The sequence below is a fragment of the Passer domesticus genome, chromosome 5 (assembly GCF_036417665.1).
Source record: "Passer domesticus isolate bPasDom1 chromosome 5, bPasDom1.hap1, whole genome shotgun sequence".
Taxonomy (NCBI): Eukaryota; Metazoa; Chordata; class Aves; order Passeriformes; family Passeridae; genus Passer; species Passer domesticus.
In genome coordinates this window covers 44,002,265-44,020,146 of record NC_087478.1, presented here as the reverse complement: position 1 = coordinate 44,020,146, position 17,882 = coordinate 44,002,265, and the positions used below count along the sequence as shown (strand labels likewise).

The 17,882-nt window shown below is 36.9% G+C and overlaps 1 long non-coding RNA gene across 2 annotated transcripts in view; it reads right to left on the bottom strand.

Annotated features, from left to right (window-relative positions):
* Positions 1–17,882, bottom strand: part of LOC135300403 (uncharacterized) — a 52,386-nt gene that overhangs the window by 14,573 nt on the left and 19,931 nt on the right. Inside the window, exons 2-3 of one of the 2 annotated variants that reach the window (XR_010362296.1) lie at positions 10,377–10,580; positions 7,962–8,130 (exon numbers count right to left, since the gene is read on the bottom strand). This is a non-coding gene — a long non-coding RNA (uncharacterized LOC135300403). Of the gene's footprint in view, positions 1–7,961; positions 8,147–9,489; positions 9,531–10,376; positions 10,581–17,882 lie in introns of those variants that run through there. The other variant, XR_010362295.1, reaches the window with a different exon arrangement.

The window sequence follows — 17,882 nt, the reverse complement described above, 5'->3', positions numbered from 1 at the left end:
AAACTGACTTTAAAAAAGCTCAAGTGAGTAACTGAGGTGTAAGTTATTTTTTGTAAGTGAACTGTTAGGTGTTCTAGGAAACTTAGAACAAAACAACTACTTCAGAATGTACCAGATTTCAAAAATTTAATGCTGGAAATTAGAATAGATATGAAAAATGTCAAAAATTATCCATAAAAGCAGAAGATACTTTTTGACTTGAACTCTATAAAAGATTCCCCAAAGTAGCAACAGCAAACCTGGTTTTGAGAAATACCTTAAAAAGTCAGAGAGGTAGCCCACAGAGCCAAAACTGACATATTAATTGCTTGGAAGACCAGAAACATTGGTTTGACTTTGGAACCAAAAAATCCCTGGAATTCACTGGAAATATCCCAACAGAGGGGGTGAATATATATAGTCACTCAACTCATCCACAAAGCAGAAACCAAGACAGCACAGTGTGTCATCTTTCCTTCCAAGTCAACCCTGTATGACAAGAATTCCAATAATATGGACTGCCAAATAAAAACCCAAAGGTATTTTAAGTGGAGCTGAAGAGAATTTCTGCATTAGCAGCAGATTCGTCTTTCTGTTGTAAGAAAAAAAAAAAAGGTGAAATTCAACATGAATGGTAAAGTAAGAAGCAAGACAGATGATTTCAGATCAAAGATACAAATAAACTGTGCTTGAAACCATTTCCATGCTTAGATGGTCTTGTCCCTGACCAGAGATGTAATGTCACTATATGATGTGGGAATGTAAAACTGGTAAAGGTGATGCTGAGTGAAGAGGAATCTCCTTTTCTATTATGCCCTCTTGGTTCATGTCTGCTGTTCAGGTTAAGTACATTTCATAAGAACCAAGTCTCCTGGATACTTCAGATCTTTTTACGAGGGTACTTATATCCATGGCTTTCACATGTGCTTTAAAACATTTCAGCTCCAGCTGACCAAAAGTCATCTATTTTCCATACGAACCTGACAACCACTCACTTTATTGATGCAGAATTTCTTTGGAGAAATAAAAGCAAAACAGGCAATTAGTCATGACACTATCTTCTTTTTCCTGCATGATGTGTCCTTATTTGAGGGTTGACTGCAGAGCTCATAAGTACTTATTTGTTGTTATTTGGTTAGTCTATGCTTAAACTAGCAAATTTAGGAACTAAAGACAGATATAATCTTTAAAATGTTATTGTCTCTCTTCAGTAAGAGATTTTATACAAATTCTGTAGAATGCATAGCGTGGGCACAGCAGGTGTCAGAAGATATCACACACACCTTTACATTTACATTGTTGACTGGAAACAAGAACCTGTTGCAAGGCTAAATCAGCTTTTGCAGCTGTATCATATAGATGCCCTGACTAACAGCTAACTGCTGCTGCCAAAATTCTGGCTTGAACTTATATTTTAAAGGCCAAAAGGAAATACTGCAGACTTCTTTCACACTGATTTTGCTCTCAAACAATGGTTGAGTAAAGGTCAAAGTTTGGAGAGATTTTCTGTATCAAGTGTTGTCTTTCTTTAAACATTTATGTGGAAGTTGCTGCTTTATTTTCTATGGGAAAAAAGGCCTTGGTAGATTCCTTTAAGCTATGGGTTAATCCATTCTTTCTTTCATCTACCAGTTTATTTGAAGATCATCAACTGCCCCAAAGATCCTGTCTATGAATCATTTACTCCAGAACTATGCTAGTGAGATCAATGTCTGAACACAAATTTTCATGACTTTTTCAAACTCCATCTTTAAACTAAACTTTAAACTTAGGATTTGTGTGTCTCCCTCTTTCCATTTCTGTGTTCCAGAAATTGATGCCTCTCTCTTTTTCTCTTTCAACTACTCCTTGCATAAAGAAGTCAAGCTCTATTGAGGGTGGTGAAGTACTTGACATTAAATGGTCTAGTATAACATTTTATGACTCAGAGCTGCTGATAAATGTGATTTATTAGGGATAAAAGCTTTTTCCTAGGTCAGATGTCTGGACTGAAGAGACAGTTCATTATAGAGGATCACTCATATTTAGCAATGTAATAGGAATGAAGCAATTTTTTTTTATCACAGTGGTCCAAATCTGACTTGTACCACTACAGTTCTCCTCTTCAGCCAGAGTTAATTGTCAGCTGAACAATGAAGGTACCTGGAACTAATTTATTTAGGAATATGTTCCATCTGTAAAGCCTCTGCTAATGGAGTACAAGAGGCCATGACTAAAGGATTCAGATATAAAGTTTAAGACCTTAGATAATTACTTGTAGAAAGTATCATCAGCTCTATGTGTCAACTTACACAAAAATAGAACTATTGAACCTTTTAAAAAGGAGCATTGTGTTCACAAAACTAAAGTAACCAGGCCAATTTCTATTCACCGTAATGGTGGAATAACAGAGTCAAAAGAGTTCTCTCTCTCATTGCAACACACAGAAGAAAATAGATTCCAACCAGTTGAGATCAAAAGATCTGACACCCTTTATAACCATAGCTACCTACACTGAACCAGGACCACTACAAATATCTTAAGAACATTTGTGAAAGAACTTTCCAAATAAGAAAATTAGAACATCACAATTCTAATTATTATTTTTGTACAAATAGGTGCAGTACTTACAAACCTTGCTTTTCATTTTGTCAAGACATTGTGCATAAAGCTTCTGATGGAATTACTGAATTTCACATGGGAGCTGACCCCTGAATATTTAAGCTCTGAAGCATAAAGAATAAATGGATTGAAAACTGGACATATGCTGTGTGGCAGCTGATCTATATTAAGAACACTTATGCTCTGGATATTCTTTTGTACTACTTTAAGACTTATCTACAGGTTTGCATCCAACTGAACTACCAAGAGGGATTAAGTGCAATAATGGAATACCTTAATCTGTGCTGCTCTAAATAAAATCAGGAAAATAGGCTGTATTTGTGTTTTCCTGTATAGATTAGTGCAGTTAAAAGCCTTTCCATGACAATCTGAAACAAGTAGCCCAATTGTCCTATTATATAAAAAAACTGATTTTTTTAAAATTCTTGCAAAAGGAGAAACCTCTGCTGCTGCTAAAGTTCTTTTAATGAGATCTGTTTAATCTTTCTGTTACTTGGTTTTATTCCATTTACTATCTAGCCTTATTACATTTGCAAAATAGCTTGTTTATCTTCATTCTGGGAAAGTATGTGCTTATAATTTGCAAATATGTCAGTCAAAAATAGACCAGTTAAATGTTCCTGGTTGGCACATTGTCAAGGCACACAATGAGGGAGGCTCCCTCTTCTCGCTCACACACACTCCTTTCTCTCTCACATACACACACTCAAAAATATATCCAGTAGAGTAAAATATTCACATTAATACTGGAAGCGATGGAGAAGAACCCTGGTCGACATCCCATCTGTTCCCTTGAATTAAATTTAGAATTCATATGTAATATAGACATTTCTGTCTGAATATCATAAAGCCCTGACACATTCAGGGTTTCATTAAAAAGCTCTGAGATGTGACTTGAATAACAATCTGTCTTAGCTAATTAGTATTTTCAGTTTAGCATATTCACTTTCAAACGTATTGCTGTTTGCACATGGTAATTTAGGTAAACAGAGCCCATCCACAGCTGCATCAATTAACACTGCTAATCAAAACTGAATTCAGGTAATTAGGCACATTTATGCAAAAAATGTGTAATTTGTGGGGAAAGCTAGATTCTTCAGTAATATTTCAATAAGTAGGAGTCTCTTTTTGCAAATAAGGCAAGAATATAGTGATAAATCAGCTCTAACATATACATGATAGTCAGTCACAAAAATCTAAATTAAATCTCACTAATTGGTCTGTATTTTCAGAAATGTGACAATATTTTTTTCACATAAATGCTTTCCTCAGTGCTTCTACACGAAAAAGTGGATTTGTTTCTGATGGAAGTTTTAGTTTAAAAGTTAATGTACTCTCAAGCGGTTTTTGAACTGTTGAACATCATGGTCTGAGTTGTTCTCATTTTCAGGCAGAAAAATTTTAATGAGAAAGCCCTCAACTAAATGAAAAGTTTAATTTCTTCAAAGAAGGCGCATTTTTTTATTTACTTTTAAAAAAAAGCTTGAAATTTCTACCACCATCCATGTCAAGAATGTAAAGCAGTAAATACCTCAAAAATATCCTGCCTTGACCTACAAAGTTTCACATCCTTTCCTTCCCTTTCTCTCACTTAATCCAAAATTTGAAACCCTCCAAGAACTACAAAAAAACCCCAAACCCAAACATTTAAGCAGTATAAAAAACTTCATAAGAGAATTTTAATTTCTATTCAAATGGAATGAAGAAACATTCACTGAAACATTATACTCCAAGAGTTTTCATATGCAGCTATTCAAGCTATTCAAATTCAATTCTCTGTTATGCACACTTTCAGAAAGCTACACAGGTCTGATGAACAAGGAATGCAATTATCAACTTGCAGCTAATTTTCCATGATGAAAAGAAATACCTAGGCAATTGCTGATTTTTAACAGAAGCCTAAAATTAATCTACAGTTTTTGTATCTTCTCCCTGATTTGAGACTAACTCTGGGGGAAAATATGCAATACATTTTGTGCAGATTTGCAACATAAAATATATATCTTCTGCTAAATACATCATTGTGAAGAAAAAGATTTCTTTACAACTTTAAGGTCTAAGCCTATGTAGCTACTGAACTTGCAGTGTGTTCTCCAATTATATGTAATGCAGTGCACATCTCACTACTCAGAAACTTTTCCCTATATAGAAATTTGTTTGTTACATTATAAGAATATTTTTTAATTCTCCAGTTAAAATGGCTTTAAACCTCCAATTTTCATTTAGCCACTGGCTGAGTAACGTATTGAAAGAATATTAAAATGAGATGGAAGAGGAAAAATGAAGCCTGTGGCAGGAGTAAAATTTTGAGGTGTTTTCTTTTCAAGTAATTGTAATGACTACTGCTAACGTTAGAAATGCTGAGCAAGGTAATTTCTAAACAATTATCAGACCAACCTAAAAATATATGTAGCTCCCTATGCCATTCGCACTGGGAGCAACAGTGGGAGCAAACAAAGTTTTAACTGCACCTTTTTTCAGGCTTTTTCTCAAGAAAGAAACAGTCACCTATATGACATACCACATGCTAAGCACCTCACTGACCTCTCACGTGACTTGTTAACATTGACATGCAGCAAAGATCATAAAAACAATCTCATGTGATCTGTCTCTGAAAGAACCTGCTTGATAAATGCTTTTTCAAAAGAGCAAAGCAAAAGGCACAATGACTAACGGTGTTTATTTTAGGTGTTATGGTCTGTAGGAAGTGAGGGCAGTGACAACATCCTTGCCTCCTCCCTCCTCCACCAGCCACATTGTTAGCACTTTTTTTTTGCCTAAACTAATCAAGTGTAGTATTCCAACAAACTTCCCAGAAATACTTTACTACACTGGCCTGCCTCTTCATCCTGACTGCCTCAGAAAATGTAAGTAGACACAGTTAGGAGAACTTCTCCACTGAACACGTATGTATTTAGCATACATTATTACCTCATTGTGAATTTCCCTGGTGCACCTCCCATTTGAAAGTTTTATATCATGCTAGAGTATCATTATTTCATGTGATTTGGAGAGGGTTTTTCCTCAGAGGTTTAATAAATTTATGGCAGTATTAGCTGATAACAGACAAGGAAATAATGCCCATCTCAAAAGAGAAAATGCTATCTATGAAAGCTGGTAAATAGGTGTTTCTGACAGATGTAGCTCAATTTTTTTTCTGTCCTGCGTTGATCTACTCTAAAATATGGAAAATAATTGAGGCATCTTTCTACTAAAAAAAAAATTTTAAATTGGATTTTACATTCCAATTACTGTTAATTAAAATACAATGGATATGTATGACTACATAGTATCTATAAATACTGTTTTCCTCAACTTAAAGAAAAGTTTCATCCTATTACAAGCACCCAATAGCATTGCAGAATTATAAGCAAAACAATAAATATTTGAAGTTATTTATTTTTTTCACAGAGCATGCAACTCATTATTCATAATAAAAAACTGTTGAAATGCTTCATGTTAGAGGTATTCATATGGTTAATTCAAGAAGTTGCAAAAATTTTTAGTTTGAGAAAAGCAAGAGCCAAAAGCCAACAATTAGTACACTACATTTTACATGAGGAAAAAAAGCTCAATAATTTGCAAATGTTGAAGGAAGTGCAAGTTCCATAATTAAAAATCAGCCAGAGATCCTTTTGGCAAATGGATCTCTTTGTTAAACATCCCACTAATCCAAGCCTGAAGGTATAATTCAGTACCCTGGAGGATCCCCTCTATACTTTTGCCAGCTGTTCCATTTAGGTCACTCCACCACAAGTTTAGCTTTTATCTATTCCTCACTTTCTTCGCTGGGTCCCAGAAGCAGCAACCCATCTCTCTGAAGGCTGTTTAAAGTGTAAATGAAAAGACGAGACAGAAGTGAGCTGCTACCTCAGGGTCCTTAATTTCTGAACTGCAATTCCTTGGACTTCCCTACCTTGACAGATGCAATATGAAATCTTCCTTGATGAAAAGTGAGGAGATAAACTGAATATGGAATGCAGATGGCACATTCATTATCATTTTAATGCTTTACAGCTGAATGAAAGAATAAGCAATTTTACTGGGCAGAAAGTCCACTCAAGACAAAACAGTTGTAGAAGCCCTTCTGCCCTTCAGCCCAATTCCCAGCACTACTGCTGTTGGCATGCAAGCAAAAGCCTTCAAAGAGCTATTTTATCTCTTCTCAGGTGGTCAGGGAGAGGTGGATTCAAGCAAAGGAAATAAAAAGAAAGGAAAAAAAAAAAAGCAAAGAAAAAAAAATCCATCATAATCTGATCCAGTACAGTCTATGCCAAAGACCAAAGAGTCCTAGGTGCAGACCTGTCTCTCTTGCTTCCCTCTTCTGGACCAACAGGTGAAGGAAGGAGACAGTAATCACTGAAGGACTTGTTCATGCAAGTTAAACCAACCCCAAACAACAAAACTACTTCTAATTTACCATTATTTTTGTGCTTTTAACAAAAATAAAATTTCCTAACAAAAGCAACAAAAATATATGAACTGGATCAATTTATAATGGCTGTAGTTGGTGTAAATTTAAGCCCTCAGAGAGTCATTATAGTCCTCCAGAAGGACTTTTTGACAGTATGCTGCTTTATAACAACACCCTGATCTCTTACTCTGCGGAAGTTAAGGGTAATTCCTTATAAAACAAACCACTGCTCTGACATTCATTTTTCTGCTAAATAAAAATAAAGAGTCAGGCCAATACTCTGGGAGGAATTCCTAAGTGTTTAACTTTTAATGAAAGATTTATAAAAAATTCAGCAAGCATATTACTGAGGTCTTTCCAATTCAATATTAAGTAATAAAGTTTGCACACCCAGATAGGAACTGTAATGTGAAGCAGTAGAAGATCTATTGGAAATTAAGTTTCTAGATTTTTTTAATGCTGTTCAGTAGCATAGCCACAGCAACTCCAACAACCATCTGCAAGACTTTACACATGCAAAGTAATCCCACAGGCTTTAGACAACTACTAAGATCGTGCTCTGATCCACCCCATCCAGCACAACGTACTGGCTGCAGCCTAAGAAGCCGCTTGTTCACCCTTGCAGGAAGGATGGGAATCACATCCCTGAAGCAGCGCAGCAATTCACACACCTGCACTCAGCCTGTGCTGGAAGAAGTGCTCTGTCAGTCAAAAATACAGTTCTGCAAGCTCGTACATCTGACGTTTAAGGATCAGGGAGAAGGAAAAAGCAACTCAAAGAACATGGATGCAACTTAATTTCTAATTCTGCGATGGCTCGCACAGGTGAGCAACCCACCTTGGACACGCCGTCCCGTGAGGCTGGGCAGGGACCCTCACCTGTGTCCCGCTGCCCCTGCCTGCATCACCTGGCCCGGGGGTCTCCGCTCGCAGATCAAGCGTATCCACAGTGATCCGCACCGCTTACCTCGCTGACGCTTCCACGCTCTCCTGCCGGTGTTCCCGCACGTGAAGGCTCCTTGCAGGCAGCTGCTCCCAAGTTCAGCATCCCCGTGGCACGGCCGCTCCGGCGGGAGCCAGCAGAGCAAAGGCAGGTTGCCACTCGCCAGTTCCACCACAGCCCAGCCGCGCGCTGTCTGCAATCACATCTCACTGAGTGCAAAACGAAAATTAAAACCTTTTTTTCTCTTACACTTAGAACAGTGTGCTATATCATTTGTGTTTGCATTTAAATTGGACAGAATAATCTACTACTGGCTTTTAATTTCAGAAGGGTTAATCACCTCAGCAAAGGTCAATCAAACTTTAATCTCCAATAAAATTGCAGTAGCTTCAGTCACCTGCAGGACATTTATTATTCCTATTTCCATGCAAAAGGATGCATCACTAATCTTCTAATTCTTTACATTAGCACATTTGCCATTAACATTTTACTAAAATTATTAATTCCTCCAAAACTATTACAAGAGCTCATTTCTACACATCTCAGAAGATAATCCTGTTAAAAACCAGCCACATCTACTGTGACATTGCTTTAGTTGTCTGCTCTAATCCTCGCAACCATTTGATACTCCAACTGAGTTCTAACAATGCACGAAGTCTCAATTACAGAAAATATTACAGGCTTTAGTTTAGAACAACAATATACTCTTTTAGTAACTTAATCTTCCCTATTGTCTGCAATCACAATACTAATCTATTTTGTCACTGCTCACAGCATTTTCTATTCAAAACAAAATATAGATTTTTAATTTTGCTTAGCAGCTCTTGAAAAGCAATAGATTTACAAGGATAACTTAAAATCCATTACCGAGGATAGGAATAATAACAATGATGACAATATGTTTCTGGCCTGCAGAGAAGTATTTCCTCACAAAACAGAAGTCTCTTTTTGGGTATAACACATTAAAAAACAAAGAAATAATAAAAAAGAGTGGCTTGTTCTTTAAATTTGATCTACCAATTAAGAACAATTTATCTGCTATTAAATTGACTGAGGACTGCAAAGTCTCTCTGAAAAATTCACATCAGCATTAGTTTTAAACTACCATTGCAATAATATCAGCTCAAAATGAGAAAATTGTTTAACTCAAAACAGAAAATGATCCCATATAAAAGAGCACATCCCTTCAAAAATGTTGGTTTTAGATAAGCATCTGCTACGCTAGCTACTAAACAATACATTCCTTCAAAAGCCTACTGTAACAATTCCATCTTAATGCTCAGAACTAGTTTACCTGTAAAACTCAGAGAGAAGCAACAAAAAACTCAGGAAGACCTCGTTACAGAACTGAAACAAAATGCAAACAATTCATTTCCCAAATTTTAGAAGCTGGTACCAAAAAATCAGAATTGATTTGGCAGAAAAATACTAATACCACCAAAATAAATGGGTCTCCCTTATCCTCCTACCATGGTCATATTAGCTCCTCCGAGAAAGAAATCTTGTGTCTATTTAAAATGGATTTTTTAGCCATAATAACATTTTGACATACCGTAATGTAAACAAACTGTTCTTTCCCATCCCAATATTTCCTTCTCTGTCTCTCTGTCTCTCTCTGTCTCCGTCTCTCTCCTCTTTTTGTTTTAATATATGGCACACAGACAGACACACGCCCCCGTCACTGTCAATATGCACACTCATTAGCAATATGTCAGGCTGGCATTTTCAACACACTCCAGAGCATAACTGAACTACCACACAGTGCACACACACACACACGGTAAAATACAATTGCAGAGAAAAAGAGCTCAGTGGAACAATGTTTAACTTGGAAAAGTAGGTAAACACACAAAAGGAGTAAGTGCGATTCTCAAGCAGTATTTTACAAAGGGGCTGTGAAATCCCAGCTAACATCATCAATGTTCCTCTCTTTTCACACACACAAAGAGAGCATTTTACCAAGACATTCTAATGCCGAATTATGGATGCAAGAACACAGGTTTTTCCCTGGTTGATTCTTCGAACTTTTTAATGCCTTTAAGTTACATTCTAACTTGAAGTAATGTATGAAAATTAATGCTGAAAAACATAAACCCAAGCTGAACGATGAGTTCCTAGAACATAGACTGTCAACAGCGTGTCTCAACTTCCAGCTGAGAAAATTAGCTACGAAACAACTGCATTCGCATTTTCTGCAAAAAGCATCCAGCAAGACAACGAAGACCACTTAGAAAGGGTGAGTATCACTGAACTACAGTGTTGATTATTCACCTCTTGACGCATTGATAAAACATACTCTAGATTGCTATTGCAGCTGCTTTAAAATACGACAGAATAGCTTCACATGGGACCCTGAGATGAAAGGTATCCTCAAAGAAGCAGGCAGTTTATTTTTCAAAAGAATGAACAGTGGAGAAATGTATAGGTAAAGAAACATACCTTCAGTTATCCCAGCGAACGACTTTTCAGCACATCTACATAGTCCTGCAGCTCCACCAGTGTAAAAGTCAACACTGCTGTGCTTGTGATCTCTGTGACAATGGCATCATACTGCCGGCAATTTTTTCGATTAAACTTCTCAGACATGGTAGCAACTTTGTTAATTATGATATTAGCCAGCTGGCGGGTACAATCAATCATCCACTGTAAGAAAGCCAGACAAAGAGACATCTAATCATTGCAACCAGAGCAGATAAATTTTGTTCCTTTCTTATACGTGTCACAGATTCTATCCCTCCTGACCCTCTACACAGCCATCGACTGTCAAATTTAGATTCAGCAAGCTCCCAGCTTTTCTTTATCCCTGCCTTAGATCTGAAACTCCTGGTTATCAGGAAGACAAGCGTCACCAGCTGTCTCAGAACAGGAAGGCAATCAGGTGAATAGTACTTATTATCTCTCATTGCCTTCTGAGGAGCAACAAGATTGATTTTGGATCAACAACGCATCAAGATCTCAGGCACAGCTACTACAGTGTCAAATCTAGAATGCAGTGCATACATAAAGCTGACCTCAACCTTTATTAATACTGCATACCAAAAGTTTGAGGGCTGCTCCTTTTTTAGTTTTGTTTTGTGTTGAGTTTCTTGGGGGTTTTTTTATTTATTTTTTTTTCCCCTCAGAAAACTCCTATACATTTTTTTTTCCAAAGCTGCATTGGATATTCTCTTATTCCAGGACTCCATCCCCCCACCTCAGACAACCCAGGCAAGCAGACCGCACCGTTACTCCGGGGACTCTGTTTCACAGTTGGGTAGTCTTAATTGGGCCCACAGAAGCAGTTAGCTACCATTAAAGGCTTCTCTGTATACATCTTCCTCTCAACTAGTCTGATCGCACATAAAACCCCACAAGTGAAGCCTATGCTTTGGGAAGGTTAAACACGCAAATATGTTACAAACCCAGAATATAAAAGCATCCTAACAGAATCTGAGCTGATGGTGAATTTCAGCATTGGTTTAGAATATATTTGGGCTTTTCATTCAGAGCAGCATTAAACAATCATGTACTCTTACTGTAAGACCTTTTTTTATACACAAAATGCACTGCAAAGTAGTGGAAGGTGGTTCATATGAAGTAGAAACAAAGGTTACAATAGAACAAAAGCTATCAGAATAATGCATTCTGGTACAAAAAGCCCCACCAACTAACTTCATACATATTGAAATGCCTGCCGACAGTTCCATTTAACTAAATAGAGTATAATAATCAATGAATACAAATTTAGAAGGACGTGCAAAAATGTTCAGGATCAGTTTTGGATTCTTGGTACATTGGGTGCCCTGGCACTTGGACCAAAGACTGCTTTTCCAAAACTATTTATTTTCAGAAAAAGCGATCTTATGTTTACTTCACCTTAAGTGAAAGCTAGTTTCCACTTAAAGTGGTATCCAGCAAGACCATCTCAATCATGAAGAAGATTTTGTGGACTTTACATCATAAAATTCCGTCTTTTTAAAGTAAATCAACTAAAAATAATACCATTTTTCTTGAAAGCTGTCACATGTAGTTCAGCTGAAATTGTAATGCTTTTTTAAAAATGCAAACAGAAAATATCAACAGTTAGGAAATAGCAGCTAGTGGGAGCAACAATTACATCCTGACCTTGCTCCCTTGAAATTAAAGTGTTGTAGAACATTCTATACCTTTCAGAAGTCAAATTTTTGTCCTATGTGACCTCCTCATTTGGAAAGTTTAGGAGGCTCAGTACAGGAATAGTAATAGTGTTGGTAATTAATTATTAAACAGAGCTAATTGCTTTCTGATATTTGTTTGAAAGGATGAAGACAAGAAAATAAATTACATTCTAAAATGTGATGTCATTGTTTCATTCATTTTGGATGACTGAAGTATTCAACCAGCTTCTCAGGCAGATATTGAAGGCTACACCAGTTCTGCTTTGCAATCTATAACCAAATTGTTAATAAATTGAGCTCTAGCTCAAGTACCTCCACAACACATTGTCACCAATGCAATGGCAGACACTGTTATAAACTCCTGACTAATTCACTTAAAATATCTACCTTCAAGAGGATTTTATTCATAAGGAAGACCTTAATGAATTATTTGCTCTCATTTTTAATGCTCTACTCAAACCACATCTTGCTTTATTTAAGCAGCAGCTAAATATGAAGAAATAGTCTTGGTTTTAGCACAGAGGTTTAAGGCAAGAAGGAACAACTGAGCATAGAAAATGAATGAGGGACTTGAGAAGCACACAAAAACAGGAGGCTGCTGTAACTACTCATTCATTTTTCTGGAAGGTTAACCAAAATAATAAGATGCATAAGCCTACCTCTAGCAGTATCTCCAGTCATCCACCAGCATAGACCTGACTAGGTTTCTAAGCTGTAAGGACAGATCTGAGCTGGCAAAACTGGAAAACAAGCAGGATGGTGTGTGACAGATACAGACTGACCTGACCAATTATTTTAAAGAAGCAGGAATGAAGGATCAAAGTTGGGACCCCAGAAGAACATGCTTTTGTCCATTTTCAACAATTACATCATGTTTTCCTCTTATTCACAATTTTTCCTTTTCATTGCTTCAAAATTCAGTGTGGAAAAATATGGAATTAACTTCATGTCCCCTCAGCTATAATAAATAAGGCAACTGGGCTTGTCACTATGCTCTCCTCTGTCATCACTAGGATAGACAGCATGACAAGAATCTGCCGAGAATGAATTATTATACCCATTTTCATACTTGGATACTGGTGGAACAACTGATACACTGGATGGATGTACTAGGTCTCTCTATTAGCTCTCATGGATATTGCAAAACTTGTCTGAATTCAGTTTTAACCCTGCTTGAAGGAGGAAGCTGGACTAGTTGACCTCCGGATGTCTCTTCCAAATTGGATTATTCCATTTATTTATGAATTGTCTAAATCAAAAACAACATAAATTGTAAAAATTATGAGATTATCCAAATTAAAGAAATTAGAGATGTAATTTTCACACGAGGGCAGGGCACCTCCTCTGAGTACTTTGGCCCTCAATTTCTTAAGCCATTTGAAAAGTCAGCCATAGTTGGTTGGGGGTGTTGTTTCTCCTGGGCATTGAGACAAAAATATTAGAATTACCAAATCCTCCATACAATAAGAAGTTTAGAGAAAAGGAAACATATCAAGGGGGAATACACAAAGGAAGTGCACAAAGACCTCCATAGAAGTAACTAGACAACATACTTGATATAGGAGGAGTAAACTCAGGGTCAGGTAAAAGAAAAATTTCATTAGAATGGAGGGAGATAAAGGATAGGCCAAGGCTAACTGAAAGTGTACTCAGTTTAAAAAAAGAAAATGTAAGCCATGGCCATAATAATGGTGGTTAAGGCTCAAAAGAGAGGTTTATTTTGGTAAAGACAGGATTACTCCAGGATTTCCACAGTATTTGCCACATTCTTAATATTCTTACCTTTTGGGTGGGGGGGGAAGAACCCAAAACACCAAAAAAACCCCCTAAAATCCCAAAGATCCAATGTAGAAAAAAAGTATAGTAAAGAGTAGGAGCCATTATATAAAGGGGAAAAAAAGCCCAAAATAATACAACTTATTTGTAAGCTTAACTTTAAAAATGTCCATCTAATAAACTTTCCATTGTTCTCATAAATCCTATAAATCTTCCACTCAGTACCTCATTACAAAAAATCAAGTGAAATTAAGCAATAATAGATGTAAATTATACATTTAAAATAATGAACAATGTAATGAAAGGAGCACTCTTCACATTGCAATCCATTGGGCTTTTAAATTAACTTTTAATGCTCAGCGACTGCCAATTAATAAGGAGCCTACATGCTTTATTCTGCTAAAAAACACAAACTAGGAGAAGGAAAAGTGTAACACAAGGGCACAAAGCCAGTGCAGGAGCGTACACTAACACCAGCGCAGAGCTTTAAGGGAGCACGTCGCAGAACCTGGGTCCAAGGACCAAAACCTGTCTGCAGTGAAGCTCTTCCTGCAAACAGAAGCTCGTAAGGCTTTGGTGGCACACTGAGCCTCTCACACACTGATTCCCCCCACAATCCAAGAAAAAGCATACACAACTACAGACAGAGACCTTATGGTATGGTTTCTCGTTTTGGCACGTCATATGCAACTGAAATAGCCATGGATATTTTTTCTTTTTAATTTTGTTTTAAGCAGCTGGCCTGCAGTTTAAATTGCACATATATTCCACCAAAAAGAATGAAATAATAAAGTTTCACAGTGCAGAGCAGTGTCTGCAAAGGTCACACGTAGCTTCTCGAGGGGGAAGCGCCATGAGGCAGATGTGAAGAGGCCACATGTTGTGTCATTCCTTAGCACAGAATGAGCAGAGGTTAAATATTAATGCATTGCAAGGAAAACAATCTTGCCTATATTCTAGGAACTGACAAAGAAAGAAAAAGGGAGAAAAGACCATTTCTCCACCTGCAGCGTGATGAACAGGTCCAGTTTTATCCCGCCTCAATATTGTCAGGACACGTGAACTAAAGGACGTTTGTTCTGTCCTGCTGTGGCCAGATGCCAAGAAGACTGAAAGCTGCAAATGTTTTTTCCTTGCCACTCCATCTAACCAATGCTCTGTTGTTTTTTTACATGCACGAGTAGTCAGACATGTCTCTTCTTAAACTGACCATTAAGAATATAGACACTATATATATATGCTCCAGCATCCTGCCTTTGACAATGTCCTGTAGCAGGTGTCCAGGAAAAAATGTACGGGCAAGCAAGGAGTGATTTTCATTCCTGATGTCCGCTCCAACTTCTACCCACTCATGGCATGGAAACTAACTTATCACAAAGCCAGGACGGCTTAATGCAACAGATTTGACAAGAATTTCAATTCTGTTACCTACACAAGACAATGACCCAAAAACTCAGTAACTGACAATATATCTGTGAAACAGAAATGTTTGTTGGAATAAGAAAGACTGAGCTGAAATTAGTCTGTCCTAAACTATTTGTTTGCCTATTTTTTAAAAAAGACAAGCTGTTCGTTAACATTCAGACTAAAAATTCTGGATTTGAAATGGGGTTGGGGTTTGTATCATTCTGTAAAGATGAGACAATAAAAAACTTGCATTGTCTTAATGGAACGACAGCACATAAAGGCCCTTTCCCAGAGAGCCTCTTGCTAGGTCAAGTGAGATATCTGAGCACCACAACTCCAGGAGCTAGTAATAGTTCTTCCCTAAAGGCAGTGTTTGCACTGTTTTACAGGAAACTCATTCCCAATATTGTGGTTAAAAAGCCTTTTCTACAGCCTGAAGGCATCTCCTATGCAAAAGTTCTCACCTGCAGTAAACTGGAACTGGGATGGCAGGCACACACACAGAACAAAATAACAACTGAATTAAACAAATGCTTGTTCTGGAGACAACAAACACAAAATACATTGGAGAAAACATATTGCCATGCTACAGCAACACAATCTCTTTAGATTATATGGTACTTATGTTTAATGTGTCATTTTATATTATTCCCCAAAATAAAAAAATGCACTTACAGCTGAAGTAGTCTCATAAAATTATCCATTTTGTCTGAATAAAATTGAAACACGTAAAACACTAATAACGTGGCAGAACCAAACTCTGGTACATGACCCATTAGAAAGGTTGTAACTTCAATGATCCGATCAAAGTGACATAAGCCAAACACTCAACAGACAGGAAAAAAAAGTTAAATCCAACAACATAAACCACTTAAATTGTCTGATAAAAATTCATTAAAAATAGAGTATAGAGTTAATGTAGTTACATTTTGAGTCTGGATTCTACAAAGATAGGTCTGAAATTGTGAAACTGCCCGACACAGGCATCCAGGATATTAATAATTCTCTAAATTCACTTAATGAGCTTCTTTCAATACAAATAATTAATTTCCTGACAGATAATACTCTACAACTGATTCTTTTTAGAGTGGTAAAAAAGCAACAGCTCCAAAGACAAATTAAAAAACCAAAAAGATAAGAAGGTGGCCAAGTCAGTCGTCATGTTTTTTTCCAAAATCTAAATTTCTTCCTTATATATCTTTAAACTGGTTTTGCTATCAATGACAGTTTTCTATTATTTTCAATATTAGATGACAGAGAGCTCTTACAGAGTCTTATGTCAAAAAGTACCTGAGAGAATAAGATCTAGCAGCTGGAGAAGCATAGTTTAGGGTTAGAGGGAGGGAGGCAGGGGGGTTTAGTTTGCTTGTTTGGGGGAAAGATATTTATTACATCAGGCAAAAATTATCAAATTTTATGTTTTGCAACAACAGTAGATGTCATAGTATTATATCAGATTCAGGTCTCTTTTTACTTCTTCATTACAGAAATTATCACTAGTAACAGTGTCATCTACTTATGTCACAGTGAAATCAAGCCTAAAATAAATAATTTTGTGAGGCTATGGTTCCTTTTAAAAAAAGCCTAACAAATTCCAAATTTAAAATGTTGTTCTTTCCCAAAAGTTCCTGTATTATGCTTTTTTCCCCCTCACTTACAGAGATGGTATTTGCACAAGGATGCTAAAAGATTCTCCTGTAATTGACTGAATGGGTCATATGGCATTGACCAAAGAAGCACCTCTGGAGGATCTGTCTCCATTTTTAAACGTAGATTTCCCCATCACATAACAATCAACTGCCCGGGTTTTACCGCACTTCCTCAGGAAAGTGGAAAATCTGCACAAGGAGCTCTCTCCAGAGAAAGAGCATTAACCCACAAAAACTTAGTGCCCCAATGGTGGCTATTCCCAAAGGGACAAAATACAATCCATATATGCAGCAAAATGGGCAATAGCTCTGAATATGCCATACATGTAAGATGCTAGACTGGAGTGAAATATATCAAACCTCTTATGAGCAAAGGCTCAATAGTTTTGCTGCTGTAGACCTTTTTTTTGCTCATTTGAAAATGCTCTCTCCACTCCAGCATTATTGATCATGAGAAAAATTAAATTTCTACTCTCACTTAAAGCTGAACACTGATTTAAATCTTTTTAAGAACAGAATTTAAACTCTATTGTGTAGTAGAGGAATCAATCATACCGTTAGAAAATGCTCTGTTGGTGGTGCTAGTTTTAACTGAAAAGTATAATGAAAATTGTTAATTTGCTGGCTTCATTTGAAAAAGAGTAATCCCTTACGGGTTGTCATACCTAAATTTAGGATTTGGGGGGGGCAGGGGGGAGCATAACCCAAAATGTAACTGTAGCTCAGCATTTGACTGAATTAGAACATGAAATTTTGAATGTCTTTAAATTGCCTGGAGTAGAGTAAACTCACAATTAAGAAAAAGTGCAACTTCTTAACAGTTCTTAAGAAGCTGATTTAATTAACAGGAGTTTAGAAGGAATTAACTTAAATATATAATAAACCCATGTGTCAGGCTGAGCCCACTACTGCTCAATGCCACTGTAGTTCAGGTGTCAATACCTAGTAGCAGGCTGCTCCAAATGTATGTACTGTCC